The 18,163-nt window shown below is 40.9% G+C and overlaps 1 protein-coding gene across 4 annotated transcripts in view; it reads right to left on the reverse strand.

Moving 5' to 3' along the window:
- cadm4 (cell adhesion molecule 4) overlaps window positions 1-18,163 on the reverse strand; it is a 276,527-nt gene that overhangs the window by 97,615 nt on the left and 160,749 nt on the right. The window contains exon 1 of one of the 4 annotated variants that reach the window (XM_066683341.1): window positions 1,196-1,230. The exons of the other annotated variants lie outside the window; for them this stretch is intronic. The gene's annotated coding sequence lies outside the window, so the exon portion shown is untranslated. Of the gene's footprint in view, window positions 1-1,195; window positions 1,231-18,163 lie in introns of those variants that run through there. 4 annotated transcript variants of the gene reach the window in all.

Consider the following 18,163-nt stretch of genomic DNA (forward strand, 5'->3'; position numbering starts at 1 on the left):
GTACAATTAGCATCTTTGAGTAAGTCAGTGGGGAACACACAAGGCCAAGATCTAAGTCTGGGAGAATACATGTTTGGAATTTTATTCAGCATCCTTGTACTCTAGCAGCAGTCTAATTTCATGGTAATGATTTTGTTGGGAACAAAATGGTTAAATAGAAAATCATCCGTTTTTTTATTTTCCCCAAATGGTATCTCAGTAGATTAAAGTGAACTCTCTCATTTGTTCAGCCACGAACTAAACAGAATCCAGATTGCAATAAATGTTTGGCCCAAATGACAGGGTCTCAGGGTGAGTCTGGCTGCCTCACCTCCACCTTATGTGCTGCCTCTGAAGGAATGTCATACAATAACGCTCTCAGGCAGGTACTAAGTCAAAGTGGAATAGCGATCATAAATCGAGTGTGCAAAACGTACTTTAGAATACTTCAGAATTTTAGTGTATAACACCCTGCAGCTACCTCTGAGGCAGCAGTCATAACTCAAATGTGAAGGAATGTACTTCTTCAGAATCTGTCTTAGAGGCAGCAGAGCATTATAACAATCTGCAGCATCTTTAGACGCAGTTACATTATCCTCCGTTCGAGCAGAAAATACTGAAATTTTTGCAACACTTCTAACAATTTATGAAACAAAACAACTGTCTACAGTAAACCATACATATATATATATTAAACATTTATTTTTTCCAAAGTCGTTTCTGGCAGCCAAACACGCAGGCAAACACGGGGATCGAGATCGAGCTTTACCTATTTATAGCGCAGTATTTGTAAATCTCGGCCCAGTGTGTGCTAACCAATCACGTTCATCCCCACCTTTTGGCTGATAACCAATAACATTTACTCTGCCTCAAAGTCAGCGCTCTCTCCAGAACCTTTCTGAGTAGTGATTTAGCAGACGAGAGCATTCCTAGTTACAAGCCTCAGATAAAACACTGATATTCTTGTACAGGCTTAAACACTTAGTAGCTAAGTGTGCTAACATGCCATTAGAAATCCCATAGAGGCGCTAACTGTTTTATTACCTCATTTTCCGAACATATTCAACTAAGGCATCTATACACACGTTTGTTTCGTTAACCTTCATCTCAAGCTAAATATGACACTAAAACAGTCATAATCCAGCTACTGCACAGTTTGTGCGTGTGTGTATGTGTATGTGTATGTGTGTGTGTGTGTGTGTGTGTGTGCGATTACCTCAAATATGCATTTTTTTATGGACCTTCTGACATAGCATGGCAATTTGCCTGACCTTCAGCCTGACCCTAACCTTCATTTCAGCAACCCAAAAGAAAATGATTTTATTTTATTAAAACAAATATATATATATATAAATACACACAAATATAAAACTCATGGGGTCAGGCAAAATGACTCCACAAAGTCAAACATGTCAAGGTCCTACAACACAAATAAAAAAAAATAATCCCCCACACACTTTTTCAGTTCAGTTTCAGTTCAGTTTACTTTTGTATTACTATCTTTATGGGGACCACATATCTGTGATCAGATTCAAACATGAGCACAGTAACACACATACATCGTTACCTTAGTACTGACACTTAAAACTCTGATCTTTAAAGGCATGATGACAGAAGAAAGCCTTCAAGCCATTATCTCCAACAACGTTTCCAGAGAACAACCTTGAATGGAACTGAATGTAATATAAACTTCTGTGGTGTAATTTCTCTTGGCATGTCATAATGATTGCACACAATGTAAAGCGAAATTGGTATTTACTAATTATTTTAAAAGGAGCATAAGGTTATGCTTCCAACAGCAGAAATACACATCGCTTGAGAAATAAAGTTTGGTGTATGTCAAGGCTGAAAAGTGTAAGGCCTAGGTTTGCAAATATCCACACATTAATTTCACTGTACATTTTGTGTATTAGTTAAATAAAGGCATGCACATTTCTTTAAGAAGTCATTTCAAAATAACAGCTGAGAAATTAAATTATTTCAAATGTTAATAAACAGCTCCACAACATCATGCTGCCACCGCCATTGCTCTACATTTGAGATGTTGTTCTTTAAATTAACAGCCACACTTTCTTTCCACTCTATGTACAGTGTTTATCTTCAAGACCAGGTTGTTCAGTTTGTGTTTTATCTGAACAAAGAATTTTCCTTCAGAATGCTAGGTGTTTGTTCTAGTGATCATTAACAAAACTCAGTCTGGCTTTCTCATGCTGGACTAGGGGCTTCTAGCACGGCAGCCTTTCAGACAATAGCAGTGTTGCACTTCACTTAAAGCTGGAGTAGGCCATTTGTCTTAAAATCATTTCTGGAAATACTCTTTACATAATGATAGCAATCAGTAAATAGAATGGTTTGAGGCCATAAATAAACAGATTAATTTTCTGTTTAAGCCACAGGACTGTAAAAAAAACCCTCTCTCCAATCGTTTTATGTGGATGGCCTACCTGTCTTTTTCATCACTCAACCCCATCCAAATACAAAAGCTCCTACCTTGAGGGCTGGCCAATTAGACAAATATAAATGTAATTACATCAGTTTCTGAAATGACTGAGTTTAAAGAGACAGTCAACTTGGTGCATTCATTCATTTGTTGTCTGTAACCCTTATCCAGTTCAGGGTCGCGGTGGGTCCAGAGCCTACACAGAATCAGTCCTTCACAGGGCAACAGACAGACACACATTCATTCACACACTCACACCTACGGACACTTTTGAGTCACCAACCCACCTACCAACGTGTGTTTTTTGGACCGTGGGAGGAAACCCACGCAGACACAGGGAGAACACACCACACTCCTCACAGACAGTCACCCAGAGGAAACCCACACAGACACAGGGAGAACACACCACACTCCTCACAGACAGTCACCCGGAGGAAACCCACACAGACACAGGGAGAACACACCACACTCCTCACAGACAGTCACCCAGAGGAAACCCACACAGACACAGGGAGAACACACAACACTCCTCACAGACAGTCACCCGGAGGAAACCCACACAGACACAGGGAGAACACACCACACTCCTCACAGACAGTCACCCGGAGGAAACCCACGCAGACACAGGGAGAACACACCACACTCCTCACAGAAGTCACCTGGAGGAAACCCACGCAGACACAGAGAGAACACACCATACTCCTCACAGACAGTCACCCGGAGCGGGACTTGAACCCACAACTTCCAGGTCCCTGGAGCTGTGTGACTGCCTGCCGCTTTTTTACTTCTAAACCGTTTATTCATACATTGATTCTGAAGTCAGTCAGTGGACATCCCCTTTAAGACTGTGTGTATTATGAATACTATTGCTATTGAGACTCTAGTCTTTATCGAATTTTGATGAAATTAAATAGACACTCAAGTCTAGCCGTACTGAAGTGCAAACAGAGATAACAGATCATTCACTACAACAGGCTCTGTAATAAAGCCTCAGAGTGAAAAGTAAATAAACGGCAGAGTAAGAACTAAACTCTGGAGAGGAGGAAAAAATGGCCCGTGTTAATAGAGCGGGACTAGAAAGGGAACGTGCGAGACTTTGGTGCTAAACACACAGCTTTAGAAGGCAAACAGCCTGGCAGCCGAAGGAGAAAAGAAGAAGGGGGGGGGGGGGTGGGAGAGGGGGAAGAAGGAGGTGAAGGAGAGTGAGATGAAATAATTAGAAGGCCTACTCGCGGCGTTCATTGAAATATGCAAATCCGTTTAATTTCGCTTTGATTTGCTTGGCTGCTCTCATCCCTTTCTCTCTCTCTCTGTCTCTCCCCTTTCCTCTCTTTCTATCTCTCTCTCTCTCTTGTCTCTATTTTCTCCCTCGCTCTCTCGATCCATATTAAAATGGTATTAATACACTGTATGTCAGTAGAGTTGCTGCCCTCAGGTGAATACGGCACCATTTATGTGTGTGTGTGTGTGTTTTATTTAAACAGGCCTAGCAGTATGAACACCTGAGTGTTTACCGACTCCTTGGCACAACACCTTTTTCCCCGGTTGGCAGTCTACGAAATCGTATGCTAATATGTAAATCAACATTGCATAAGGAGTGCGTTTGTGTTTGTATGTTTCAACTGTCGCTTGTGTGTGTGTGTGTGTGTGTGTGTGTGTGTGTGTGTGTGTGTGTGTGTGTGTGTCAGAGTATGTGTATGTGAACACTTTAATCCTATCAAGTGAGTTGTATCAAGTCTGGCATCTCTGCGCCAATTATAATGAGAAAATCGAGAAAGCAGTGTGGGTATTTTTGGATATTGTAACGAGTCACAGAGATTGTGTGACAGAGTTGTGTGTGTGTGTGTGTTGGGGAGTACTTAGCTCTTTGTGGAGATATCAGAAGGATAACACTTTTCTTTAAATTTGTACCTAGGTTTTAGTCCCTGCCTTTGCCATCCATTAGCGTAGACTCCTCCCAACCACACAGAGAGACCACAGTGCTGCCTGGAAGCATGAGATAGCTCAACAAGCTAGCTGGCTAAAGTTAGCTAGCAGACCCCTGCACTGTATTGCATTGTCATAGGGTTCACAATGGAGTTCACAACAGCATGGGCTTGTGTAATATGTAATATTTACCATTGTGGTTACCAAAGAGGTGCTCACTCTACCATTTTGTCCAGGCTTGAGGCTTGAAACCACAAGCACAACCCGAAGGGCTGTGTGGCAGACAAATTAAGACCCCGTCCACAAGGTTCCATTTATTTATAAGATTTTCCTCACTCCATTTTTGAAAACATCCCCAATTAGGCAAATACGAAAACAGATGCATTGTCATCCCAGTCCAGTAGAGGGCCATAGTTGATCTTCAATAGGGACATCAAAACACCACAAAACATGAGAGAAGCACATAGTTTTAATCCCAAATCACTTTATACTCGTATGTACGGCACTATTCAAGTCAAGAAAACACTGAATCGAAATCTTAATGGTGCACTATATATTTCTAATACAACATCATTTATATTTATTCATATGTGGGAATCTGAAATCTAGTCTTATCTGAATGTGTTTAATGACTTATGCAATTCACTCTGTAGGGAGTTAGGAGCTATTTGCATTTCAGCCAGAGACAGGCACGCTGTGTGACATCAGATCATTATTATTATGTTTTTAAACATCCATTTTCCTCGTCCACACGAGAACAGCGACAACAGCGTTTTCAAAAATCTCCACCTTGGAGAGCGTATTCAAAAACCTCAGTTTTCAGAGACTTAACACAGTTTTCGTGTGGAAAGGAGGTACAAAAAATTCTTCGTAATATTCATATCTGTAAGACAAGGCTCAAACCCAGGCCTCATGGGTCTGGAGCTGTGTGGCACCACTGCTTATTTCTCTATGCTGCCTAATCTAGTCACTGTATATCAGCATATTTTCTCACCCAATAGGTCTTGACATTGTTGAGGTCATTGAACATTTGGACTTAAAGGAGGTTATTGAAGCTTAGGCAATTATTGCTGTGAACGGAAGCATGAATGTTTTGATATTTTCATAAGGGCATCACTTTTTCTTTTATTAGACAAAATGGCTAAAGCTAATCTTGTTCATCCCTATGTTTCAGGGATGGTCACTGATTTTGAGTCAGAATCATTTTAGTAATGTTTGGGAGGATTCTGCTCACATTCTGGCAGCTGGCAATAAAATATTTGGACAGAGGAATAAATATGCTCTCTCTGTGACTGTTCTGTAAACAAGAGAAGAAGCAGAATTGGACCAGCCAATTAGAAAAAGTAGGCATCTGTTCTGCCTGGCCAAATTGTCTAAGTGCTGACCATATCACTAAGAGATCATGAACCACTGAATCCACAGCCATTTATAGAATAGCAGGGGAGCTCAGTCTTTGCGTGGATAGGATAGAATTATTCCTCTCCTATCACTTACATGATGATAGCTAATACAGCCACATGTTGGCTTTATTAATAAGTGTTCTCCTCTAAGGGTGTTGAGTTTCAATGTCAGTGTGTTAGCTGCAGTTCAAAAGAGTGTCTCAGGGGAAGCATTTTGTGAAAGGGGTAATAGCTAGCTCGGAATATCGGAATTGAACAAAAAGTTTAGTACACTGCCCCCTGAAATAATAGAGGTAGGAGCAAGGTCTTACATTGAAAGGTACATCTACGACTGTATGGAAATGCTGTTCTCTCTGGTTTGTTTACATTCGGAAGCTCTGCCTCTTTTAAAGTGGAATGGTATATTTTAGGGGGAAAAACACTTTTGTTTTGTTCTGTTTGTACGTGGCTGAAGTTATCTGTACGTTTTTATTCACTGGATTACCACAAGACCTCGTTTGTTACTTGATTTGTTTAGTTTTCTAGCACAATGCAGTTAGCCATTTCCTGAATTTGGAGACATTTCTGCCTTTAGTGATCCGAAACTGCAAAAGTAAGCCAATATTACCTACCTATGGAGCGTGAACAGAGCAATATACACATATTGTTTCTTGCTTTCCAATGTTTGGAGTTCTCTCCATTGTCTAAAAAACTCAAGATGGCACTGCCATGAGAAGAGTGCAAGCCTATCATACCAGACCAAGACATTTACTTACACCAGGACTTCATAAACACATCAGATAGATTTCAAACACACAAACAGACAGGGGAGCTACCCAAATGTGAGGAAGCATCTTCTGAATTTTATAAAAAGTGTGTTTGATCATGAGACAAATGTCAAAGTGATATGTAAAGTGCAGATTGGGATGTGCCTTTTATTCATTCTTGCTGATTGACTATTAGGATAGCATTCAAAAAATGTGCTGGTTTTGCCGTTAGCTGGACTACCTTGGTTTTTCTAGTAGGACAGGGTATGTCTTTCCGTCTACAAGGAAAGGTAACTGTATTTCAAAGCAGTGTACCTACCTCTATCCTTCACTTTGTCCATTTCTTTTCGCCTGACAGTGCAAGGTGACCTGGGTTTACTAGCTTTTGATAAATAATGCACTGCCCTCTTAACTCGAGCTTTCTCTTTCACAGTCCAGATGCTGGAGAGAATATAAAGGGTGTATTGGCAGCACTTCACTTCTTGTCATCTTCCACCAGCTCTCTTTTTTTTATCTGCTTGTACTCCAGAGTGTTTTCATATGTATATTTTAATGGGCTAATCATTAGGCTCTTGAGCTACTAACAGGTGTACTCAGTATTGCTAGCCTTTTGGGGTTGATTGACATTCATCTATTCAATTTCTGTAACTGCTTTATTTTCGGGATCATGTTGGGTCTGGAGCCAACCTGGAATCAATGGATGTAAGGCAGAGAACACACCCTGGACAGAGCACCAGTCCGTCATAGGGCAACCAACACTCACACATTCACATTTATAGCCAGTCCTACCAGCATGTGTTTCTGCACTGTGGGAGGAATTCAGTCTTCTTTAACCACCAAATTAGCACATAGTGATAATTCTTTTCTTTATATCTTTCCTTATGAAGTGTAACTAACTTGAAATGAAAAATCTAATTTCTAATTTCCTGAATAATCCAGTTTATGCTTCATTTAATGGGTCCCTCATCAGGGGCAAGAATGTGTAATATATCCAAGCCACTCTGTGTCAGTTTAATGATTGTTTCATAACACTAAGAAAAATAAATAGAGAAAATGATGGATTAAACTTCAAGGGGACATATGAAAAATTAAAAATCACCTTTTGAGTCCATTAGCAATTAATTTGGGGCTGGAGCTCCTACTAAATCACAAACTGAAATCAAACCAATCGGTCTATTTTCTGTGGGCTCCCTACATCTGAAAAAAAGTGATAAAACTAGCTTATCTGATTTTGTGCTCGGTCATACAAAGAGTGCACTTTAGGACTGTTCTATCTCGTAGTCTGACAATCTCCAAACACGGTATTGGACTCACATTTAAGTGAGACAAAGCAAAACACACACTAAGCATGGAATAAGTCTACATATCAAATATGCTGCAGCAGAAAAATAACAAAGCCGAAATTACTAAAAATTAGTTTCTGCTCATTGTGCCTCACTGCTGGGGCCTCACATTTAAAGCAAACAGAGGCTCAACCTCATTTAAAAGAACAGGCACTGGTAACAGTCACTCTGAACAGGGTAGTTTAGACAGGGGGGTAAAGTACCATTATTTATCACAGATATTTTAATAAGACCCCTGAGAACTGTACATTTGTGGAGAAAGAGAAATAATGTCTAGATCAATTTATATTATTCATAGAGACAAAGTTACAAAAATAGCCAAAGGATTATGCAAGATATGATAGATACCTTATGAAAGAAATTATTCTAAACTACTGCTGGAGTACAGTAGTACCGGAGTAATAGTGTTTCTCTGTAATTTTAGTCATGTCTGAATCTGCCTTTCTTACGTTTCCAGGAGATATTACCTCCTATAAAATTAACATTTTCACAAAATATTTAATCACTGTATATTTTATTCGATCTGTTCTATAGAGGCACTCTTTATATAAACATGTGCACTGTACACTATCTTTAACCTTGAATTTATATTCAATAAAAAGCAGCATTTTCACACACAGAGAACGTGACACTTTTCTGAGGTCCTTAGAAAGGGAACAATACTAAATACACATACAGAACTGCATGGCCCCACACACACACACACACACACACTGATATAATGTGATGATGCTGATGAGGATTCCCCAGGTGGGATGATGCTAGTAGTTTAATTTGGGAGATAATGCTGATCATTTAATTACACTGATTGCACATCTTTTAGTCCAAACAACCTACACCTAATATCTCTATTTTAACACAAACCTCTCTCTCTCTCTCTCTCTCTCTCTCTCTCTCTTTCACTCTGTGTGTGTGTGTGTGTGTGTGTGTTTGTGTGTTTAGAGATACCATATTTCTGGCTAATTACAATTTCTCTTTGATTTAATAAACTTTGAGCAGCTCAAGGCAGGCTGTTTTTTGTCAATTTTCCCTGCCTTTAAAAATCTGACATTTTTTATTTATCTAAGTCTCAGAGAGGCTTCCTTTAAAGGGGCCATAGTTTTTAAAAAGTCTTATTTTCAGTGCATGCGTGCATTAAATTGGGCATTCTTAGGAATCCGTGGACCTTTGGAATGTGCCCTAAACTTCTTTAGGCATTCTACCGGTCTGTTGTCCCGAGTGCTATATTCTATGCTGCCGTGTGCTGATGCTGTACCTACCTCCTTCTCTGAAAGGACAAGGTTTGTATTGATTTAATTCAAATATGTACAAGGTCATATAAATCACTTACAGTATGCAATATTTTATTTTGAACAAACCCTGTACAGGTGTAATATAATATGTTTAAAAGCACATTTGCAAAGTTATTTTTGACAGTCACCGCAGTCAAACCACAGGGGTGTAGGCCTAGCGTTACGGGTTTATGGCGCAATATTTGCAAATACACCCAATGCCTTTTAACCAATCACATTCATCTCTGCCTGTTGGTTGGTAACCAATCACGTTCCTTCAGCCTCGAAGGCAGCCATCTTGAGTACTGATTTTGTACATGTGCTGTTTAAAACATCTGGAATAGATTTTATTCAGTTTGTTTCAGTGTGAACACTAACAAACCGGTTCGGATTTCCAGATACATTTCCAACTTCTAGAAATTTAACAAGAGCTGCTCTGAGGCAATACTTATTTTTTCCATTTTTGGAACATGCGTCCATCCATCTTTGCTTTTCTCACACAGCTGGACACTGGCCACATCAATCACAGCCTCCATAACTCTGTAATGTCATTTGCTTCCCAGCGCCTCCGTCGCCGGGCAACTGCCAATCAGCAGGCCCCCTGCCCGTAACTCTGGCCAATCAGGTGAGCCGCTCCCCAGAGACTGTCCACAATGATGGGAAAATACAGCAGCCTGGGCAGAGTGTCAAACACATTTCCCTCTCTATTCTTCATGCACTCCCTCCCTCTTTCTTTCTCAATTTCCTCTCCATTTTACCCTCTTTTTCTCCCAACCTTCACTCTTTCTTTCTCTTACCCCTTTGTCTTCTTTTTTCACCTTCTCTCTCTCTTCCTCCTTTCTAGTCTCCAACCCCCTCTCTCACCTCTCTCCGTTTCTTTCCTCTCCTCCCCACTTTGTCACTCTCTTCTCAATCCCACTTTCTCTGCTTCATTCTCCTTCCATCACCCGTCTTTTTTCTCTCTCCCCTGACTCTCTCCATCTTTTTCTCCCTCTGACCCTCTAGTCCCTCCATCCCTCCCTCTTTCCCTGTCCCCTTTACCTCTCTGTCATTAGTATGGCCGAGGTGTTTGGTGGTGGCGAGTTCAGGCAGAGGACAGAGAGGGAGAGAGAGGGAGAGAAACAGAAAGAGAGAGAGGGAAAAAGAAAGAAAGAAAGAGGGGACCAACAGCTGGTAAAGGGTAACACAGTTGCACTCACCAAACAGGATATTCATTACACATTCTGGTGACATGTTCTTCAGACCACAAACACAATAATGCATTCACAAAAAGACATAAGCTCCAGCATATTAAAGCAGCAACTTGAAAGCTACTTAAGTCCAAGAAAAAACAACAACAAATACTTAGGAAGCAGAGAAGTCAGCATCAAAATTAATTTATTTCATTTCCAATCAAACCAGCTATAAACCATGTTTGTTTGTTTTTTGTTTTGTTTTGTTTTTCAGAAGATGTTTCTGCACCTTTCAGAAAAGGATTCTCTATGGCACCAAAAATGGTTCTTCTATTGTTATGATGTCAAGTTGTTACAACAGAAGAACCATATTTTGGGGGCTATATAGAACCCTTTTCTAAAAGGATCTATTGAACAATCTATAGAACTAATTCACTGACATGGCTGTGGTTTTGTGTTTTAGTCAGACTGGATAAGACACAGCAGTGCTACTGGAGTTTATAAAGAGTGTCCACTCACTGTCCACTCTGTTAGGTGCACCCACACTGTGGGTCCACTTTGTAGAGGTAAAGTCAGAGTAGCTTATCTGTTGCTGCACAGTTTGTGTTAGTAATCCGCTAGTCAGGGGTCGCAGAAAGCTGCCCACAGGATGTTGTTGGCTAGGTTTTTTTGATTAATGGACTATCCTAAGCCCAGAAGTGACACTGAGGGGTAAACTCCAGCAGCACTGCTGTGTCTGACCAACTCTTTTCACTGTAACATACTGATCCCCACTTTAGTGTGACTGCAGCACTGAGAAAGATTCAGCACCCAAATCATTCCTGCTCTATAGCCATGGGTACAAAAACACTATTAATAATGGTTCTGGAGGGAGTGCTGCCTTCAAGGCAGAAGGAATATAATTGGTTACCAGCCAACAGGCTGGGATGAATGTGATTGGTTAAAACGGACTGGGTGGGGATTTTCAAATATCGTGCCATAAACCAAGATTTGAAAAATAAAAGAGATTTGAAAATCTCCACCCAGTCCGTTTTAACCAATCACATTCGTCCCTGCTTGTTGGCTGGTAAACAATTATGTTCCTTCTGCCTCTAATGCAGCGCTGCCTCTAGAATCATTTGGATTAGTGATTTTGCACTCGTGCCTCTGTGGTGGTTCTGACCTTTGAAGAACATGAAGAAATGATAATGAGGTATGCAGGGCAACAACTGGAAAACATCTGTAATTGTAGTAGTCAGTTGAGCTGATAAAAATGTACAACTGTATGCAAGCTGGTTATTTATTTATTTATTTTTACACTACTGCATAGCACTGCTGAAAAAAACAGGTTCTGTCATATTCTTTACAGGTAGATTTTGAAGTAAAAGCATAATGATGAGCTCAAGTGAACTAGCTGGCCTCAGCAGCAGTCACAGGAGCGGCACAGTGCAAAGGAGCCTTCATATTGATGGGAATAAAATGAAAAGGATTGAAAAACTAGCCTTCTTTATTGAGTAGCAAAATTCTCACAAATATGGTCTTAGATAACAGCAGTCGCATTCAGATACATGAAAGCCTTGACATGTTTTGACCATCCACCAGAACTGGAGATAATGATCAGAGAAAAAAAAATGGTCTGCAGGCCCCCTAGAGGCCATTATGCTTGGGGGGGGGGGGGGTGGGGGTGGACATGTGTAAAAGGTTTCAGTACAAACCTCCCCTGATGAACTCATCCAGTCCTAATAGGGCTTTAGTGGCTGACTGCGCTGAAAGGCAGCATCTTAATTGAGGTGTGTGATGTAAACTTATCCCTTACTCTGATTGGTTCTGTGGCAGAACTGATGTCATATAAACCAACTTTAGTCATGCTCATGAAAATCCACAATAGAAAACTGTGGAATAAATACTTTAAAAAAATTCCTCAAAAGACACCAATGTGAAAACAATGCACATCCTTTTACACAATTTGCTAATTTTATATGATGCATATGATGTATTAATCAAATCAGTGTTTTGCTTTTTAAAAAAACGTCTTAAAAATGTTGTGCAAATTTGAGCAAGGGTTGATAATGAGAGTTGAGAGTCTCTGTGTTAAACCTGACAGTCTGCGCTGAGCTGCTAGTGAGCAATGAGGGTCAAAGAAGAGAGCAGAGGTGAGAACTTACTGCTGGAAAACTGGAGGGAAAAAAAACGCTACCCCTTTTCATAAAGACTCTTTATAGGCCCAACTTTTATAAGCTTCAATATATTAGAAAAACTGGGCCTGCAAATCTGCGCACCATCTGCTGGGCATGGGGACATGATTTCCGGAAAGTTGAATGTTCCCTCCAAAGTTAGCACCCAATTCAGGCCAAACTTAAGTTTATGCCCACTTTTCAGAGCTTTCATTTTTCTGAAACCAATAAAGACACCAGGCTAAAAGTTTGCGCACCATCTGCTGTGCACAGGACCATGATTCTTCCACAGAATTAAGCAAATCAGTTTTACACAGTTCAACCCAAATTAAAGCACTTGTTTTAGGACGTACTTAAAACTATGCTCACTTTACAAAGCTTTTATGTGTGCGAAAACCAATGAAGACACAAGGTTAAATTTTGCACACCATCTGCCGGGCATGGGGGACCCAGTTCTGACCAAATCAGAGTCAGGAACGTTTTTCAGGTATGCAATGATCCCAATCAGACTATGCTCAGTTGCCATTCAGGGTCCTGAATAGCCGTATGCTGCAGCAGGTTTGGAAACCACGCTGTTAAATCCCCCAGGGCTGAATCTGACCGCTGATTCTCCATAATGACACTGTAGCCATGCAGAGAGCAAAAGGAGAGGAGGAGGAAGAGAAAGGGACATCCGCTGGGAGGGAGAGTGGAAAGTGAACGAAGTGGAGAAAAGGAAGGTAAATTGAGGCTATTTGAGTAAAGCCCATTCTGAATTCCCCTATACCCTCATTTCAAAGCTTTGAAGAACGGCATGTTTTCATCAGGCTATTGCCACTGTTCTCAAATGACCGTGTGTATGTGAGAGTGAGTGTGAGTGTGTGTGTGTGTGTGTGTGTTAGGCAATGAGAGCAGAGAATACAGAGAAAGAACCAAAGGAGGCAAAGAGGACAGATCCATTTTGAATGGAGGTCTATAGGGAGGCAACGTTACGTGTCCGTACACATGAGTTATTGTCCGCTCGCCATCCACACACAATGGAGCAAGATAACAGAGCGTGTGCACTCTTCAGTTCTCTCCGATGACAAGCAGCTCGCTTTATAATGTCACTGCAGTGCTGTCAAAATCACTCGCATTGTTCTGCAGCCTACCAGCGCACAATGTACACACACACACACACACAAACACATATAAATGTCACTTCATTCCATACAATGACATACACATACTACACATAACTTCAAGCCCACTCGCTCTCTCTTTCATTCTCTTTCTGTTGCTCTTTCTTCGCCCATTGCTCTTTGTCTGTTTCTTTTTGAACTTCTCTTTTAAACGTTCTGGTTCATTTTCCCTTTCACTCCTTACACTCTGTAGGTCTCTGTAGGCTGGTCTCTCTTTTCATCCCTGTGCCAGAGTGCAGATTGTCCCTATCAATATCCAGTGATAAACCACCAGCAATGTCCCTTGAAATAATTATGATTACAAAATATTATTAATTATAATTAAATGTAATGATCAGCCAGTGTCACCGTAATGTATTTGCTACACAAATGGTTAAAAGATCTAGCTCTCTATACAATGTCCTGCCTTGGCTTTCTGGCTGATGTGTGGAAGTGTGTAGCTACATCTAATGGCAAAAGCTCTGTTAACTAGATTTGCATTAGAGACACCACCCAACAGCTGTGTGTGCAAAAATTACATCTCATATTGATTCAATTAAGGGACAGGGCATTTTATTTTTAAATGAGGAACGATACCATAGGCTATTATTATACCCTACGGATGTTAATGTGTGTGTGTGTGCCTGTGTGTGTTTGGCAGTTAGGCTAATTTTGTGATACACTCAGTCAGGATTGAAGCAAAATTACGGCTGTGCATTTAGTTAACTATACGTTTATATGCCTACACACTTAAAAATAAAAGTGCGATGCCATAGAAAAAACACTTTTGGTTCCAAAAAGAAAATGTTCTCCCTAATAATATTTCAATAGATTTCAAAACCTTTACACCCAGTGATGAATATTTAAACTTTTAAATGGTAAGTCACACTCATACACCTCTTTGTGGAACACTTCTTTATGGAACCAAAAGTGGTTCCTCTATTGCATCACTCAAAGAAGCTTTTGTACCACATTTTTTAATAATGTAGATTTAAATACCAATTTACAGTTGGCTTGAAAAGTTAACAGTACCTGTTTTAAAATATGTCCTTCATGATTCCATTCAACTAAAAAATACTCAGTAAAGCATTTCTGGTGTCCTATAATTACTGTATTACCGGGCTATACCTGTATTCACCTACAATATGTAGCTTATATACATGGATCAACCTTGACATTATCACCACCTCCATTTTCCATTCTCTCAGCTCCACTGACAGGACAGGAGCACTTTGTAGCTTTACAATTACAGACGAGTCCCCAAGTTGCTCTATATGAAATACATGAGATTTGGGCGGCACGGTGGCTTAGTGGTGAGCACGTTAACCTCTCAGCGCTGGGGTCTTGGGTTCAAGTCCCATCTGGGTGGAGTTTCCATGTTCTCCCTGTGTCTGTGTGGGTTTCCTCTGGGGTCTTCAGTTTCCTCCCACAGTCCAAAAACATGGAGGGTATGTGAATTGGCCTCTCTAATACATGTCCTGGTGTGTGAGTGAATGAGTGTGTATGTGAATGAATGTCTGTTTGTGTGAGTGAATGAGTGTGTGCCCAGCTATGGATTGGCGCTCTGTCCTGGGTGAAGCCCCAGTGCCCGATGCAGTACAGTCGTTCCTGGTCGAGAGTACGCTGTGTGTGTTTGGCTGCCGCTTCTCGCCAATGTGTGTGTGGATTGAGCGTGCTGAGCAGTGTAGACTGTAAAGCGTCCTTGGGTGTCCAGATAGATAGATAGATAGATACAGTAGTGCTGCACTGTGTGTCCATACACTGTATTAGGCACAGCTGCCTCGTTGTTCCACCTCGTAAATGTGAAGTCAGAGACAGTAGCTCCTCTGTTACTGCAGAGTTTGTCTTGGTCATCCTCTAGTCTTTTATCAGTGGACACAGGACGCTGTTGACTGGATGTTTTTGGTCGGTGGACTGTTCTCAGTCTAAGCAGCCCTGCTTTGTCTGATCCACTCCTACCATCCACTAGCACACCACCACCACTACATCAATGTTACTGTAGCATTGAGAATGATCCACCACCCTAGTCTTACCTGCCTTGTGGGGACCCTGGCTGTTGAAGGACTTGGTGAAAGGGAGCAAACAAAGTATGCAGAGCAAGAGATGGACGACAGTCTGTGATTGTAGAATGACAGCATGCTGCTGTGTGGTCAGCGGAGTTGAGAGAATGGACTGTAAATGTGGTAATTGAGGTGGTCGTAGTGTTATGGGTGATCAGTGTATAGAGCTATTCCAGATACTCAAAATGCTTTATATTTTTTGAGGTGACTCCTTTATTTTCCAAACACTCCCATATGTAGCATCCACCTGGATGATGCGACGGCAGCCAATCTGCACCAGTCCCCTCACCACATGTCGGCTATTAGGGGTAGAAGAGTCCAGAGGGAATGATTTATTTGAAGATGGGAATGATTAGGAGGTCAAAAGCGGAAGGTTTAGCTGGACATTTGGGTAACATCTGTACACTTTCTGAGGAAATGCCCTGGGATCTTTTACAACCTTGGAGAGTCGGGACCTCGGTTGTACATCTCATCCGAAGGTAGGTGCCATATGTTCATTACAGTGTCCCCATCATTGCAAACAGGCTTTGGGATCCACACAAACCACAGGGAGAGTGCCCCCTGCAGGCCCCATCAACACCACTCACTGCAGCTTTCCAAGCTTTCCTCTGAGGTCTCCCATACAAGTATAGGTCAGGTCCAAACCTGCTGAGCTATAAATATTGTCTCAAGAACATAGCGACTTGAAGAAACCCCCTTTATGAGTGTGTTGGCTACCACATATATAAAATAAAAGGCTCTGGATGATGAGAAATTGTGGTCAGAAAGCTTAAATGCCAAAAATCCACAGCTTCCAAAGGACACCCTGTGGACTACTTTTATGTCCCCACCAATGTCAAAATCACACCTATGCCCTTTGTGTGTTTTTCTCTTTTCATCTCCAATCTCTTTTTTTCTCTGTCATGTTTTTTGTCTACCACTTTCCATCCCATTCCATTTCTCTCTCCCTCGCCCCACTGGTCGAGTGTGGATGACTGAGCACTGTCCACTGTAGCCCCCCTCAGTTGTCAGTCTGTGGCTGTGACGCCTGTCTCTGCCTTCTCTCTGTCTCTAGAAACACACTGAGACCATTGTGTCCAAACACCACTCACACTGGACTTTTCTTTCACCCCCTCCACCCCTACAATGTCTGGCTCCGACCCCGCCCACATTACTGTCTCTCAAGTGTCATTAAACATCTTAGGAATTTTGCTTAAAAAGCAGTAAATCATTTTTACTGACAAGTAGCAGCTAACAATATTGTCAAAGAGATTATTTATTATTTTTCCACTGCCCTTTAAAGGGCAACCCACATGAGATTAAATTGCCACATAATTCTTGAACGAAACTGTTTACTCTCCATAGAGTGGGTCCCCCACAGAGGAGGCCAAGTTTAAAATAATTTTAGTACAGAATATCTAATACATTCGGGTTAAAAGGTTTCATAGCACAAAAACAGTCATTAGAGATAATGACTGGTTGCTCCTTTAATGTTCACAATAAAAGCTAGTTATGTAATTCCTCTCAGTTAAACAGGCAATAAACAGTTTTCTCCAATTTATGAAACAGTCTTTATACTGACACCTAGAGGTCTTGATGTGTCTGTCCCCTTGTGAGGGACCGCTGGAGGCTGGTGTCCTGCTGTTGCTTCTTCTGGCTGTCAACCATGAGAGAATGTCCTCATCACCACTGTTTCGTGGGTAGAGGTTTGCTAACACCACAGCTAGTTGCTGTTGATGATAGCTGTGGGAGCGTGTCATCACTGCCACTAAATGTGGCTAGCAGCTTACTGCCTCTGTTTCTGATGTTGACTATGGATCCAGTCTCCAGGTACTGGCCTGCTAAAACTGCTAGTAGTTATAATGACTACCAATTTTAACCCTGTGGCTCGGTGCTGCTCACTGGTCGCTATGCACTCTCACTATTATTTCCGCAGTTTGTACTTAGGTTATTGTGTTTCTGTTTGTCCTTTGATGTTCTGTGATCTATGGCCTATTCTTGTAAGTGCTTTGGGTTCTTGAAAAGCAATATATAAATAAGATTATATTATCATTATTATTATTATTATTATTATTATTAAATTATTATTGTTATTATATCCACAAAAAGCAGACCACAAAACCTTAGCTTTTTTGGTATCAACAATTTAAATGCAATACCTATGATTGTGGTGAAACACTGTTCTCACATTTGTTTACGTTCGGAAGCTCCACATTTTTCGAGTTCGAAGGGTATTTTTGAGGGAAATTTTTTTTATATCTGGCTGTTTGTATCTGGCTGAAGTTTAACTTGTCTTTAAGTGTTTAATCATGGTTTGAACTACCACAGAAACTCATTTGTAACTTGAGTTGTTTAGTTTTGTAGCAATGTAGGTCTGTGTTTACTTTCATGCAGGTATCGCTCTCCTAAATTTAGAGTCAGTTTCCATCGACAGCAAAAATAAATCAACATTACCCTTTTTTAAGCAGGAATAGAGCAATATCATCTCATTTGTTTCATGCTTTTCAATGTATGGAGATTTATATTAGTTGCCTAAAACCATCAAGATGCAGTTT

This window comes from Hoplias malabaricus, chromosome 10 (genome assembly GCF_029633855.1).
Source record: "Hoplias malabaricus isolate fHopMal1 chromosome 10, fHopMal1.hap1, whole genome shotgun sequence".
NCBI classification, from domain to species: domain Eukaryota; kingdom Metazoa; phylum Chordata; class Actinopteri; order Characiformes; family Erythrinidae; genus Hoplias; species Hoplias malabaricus.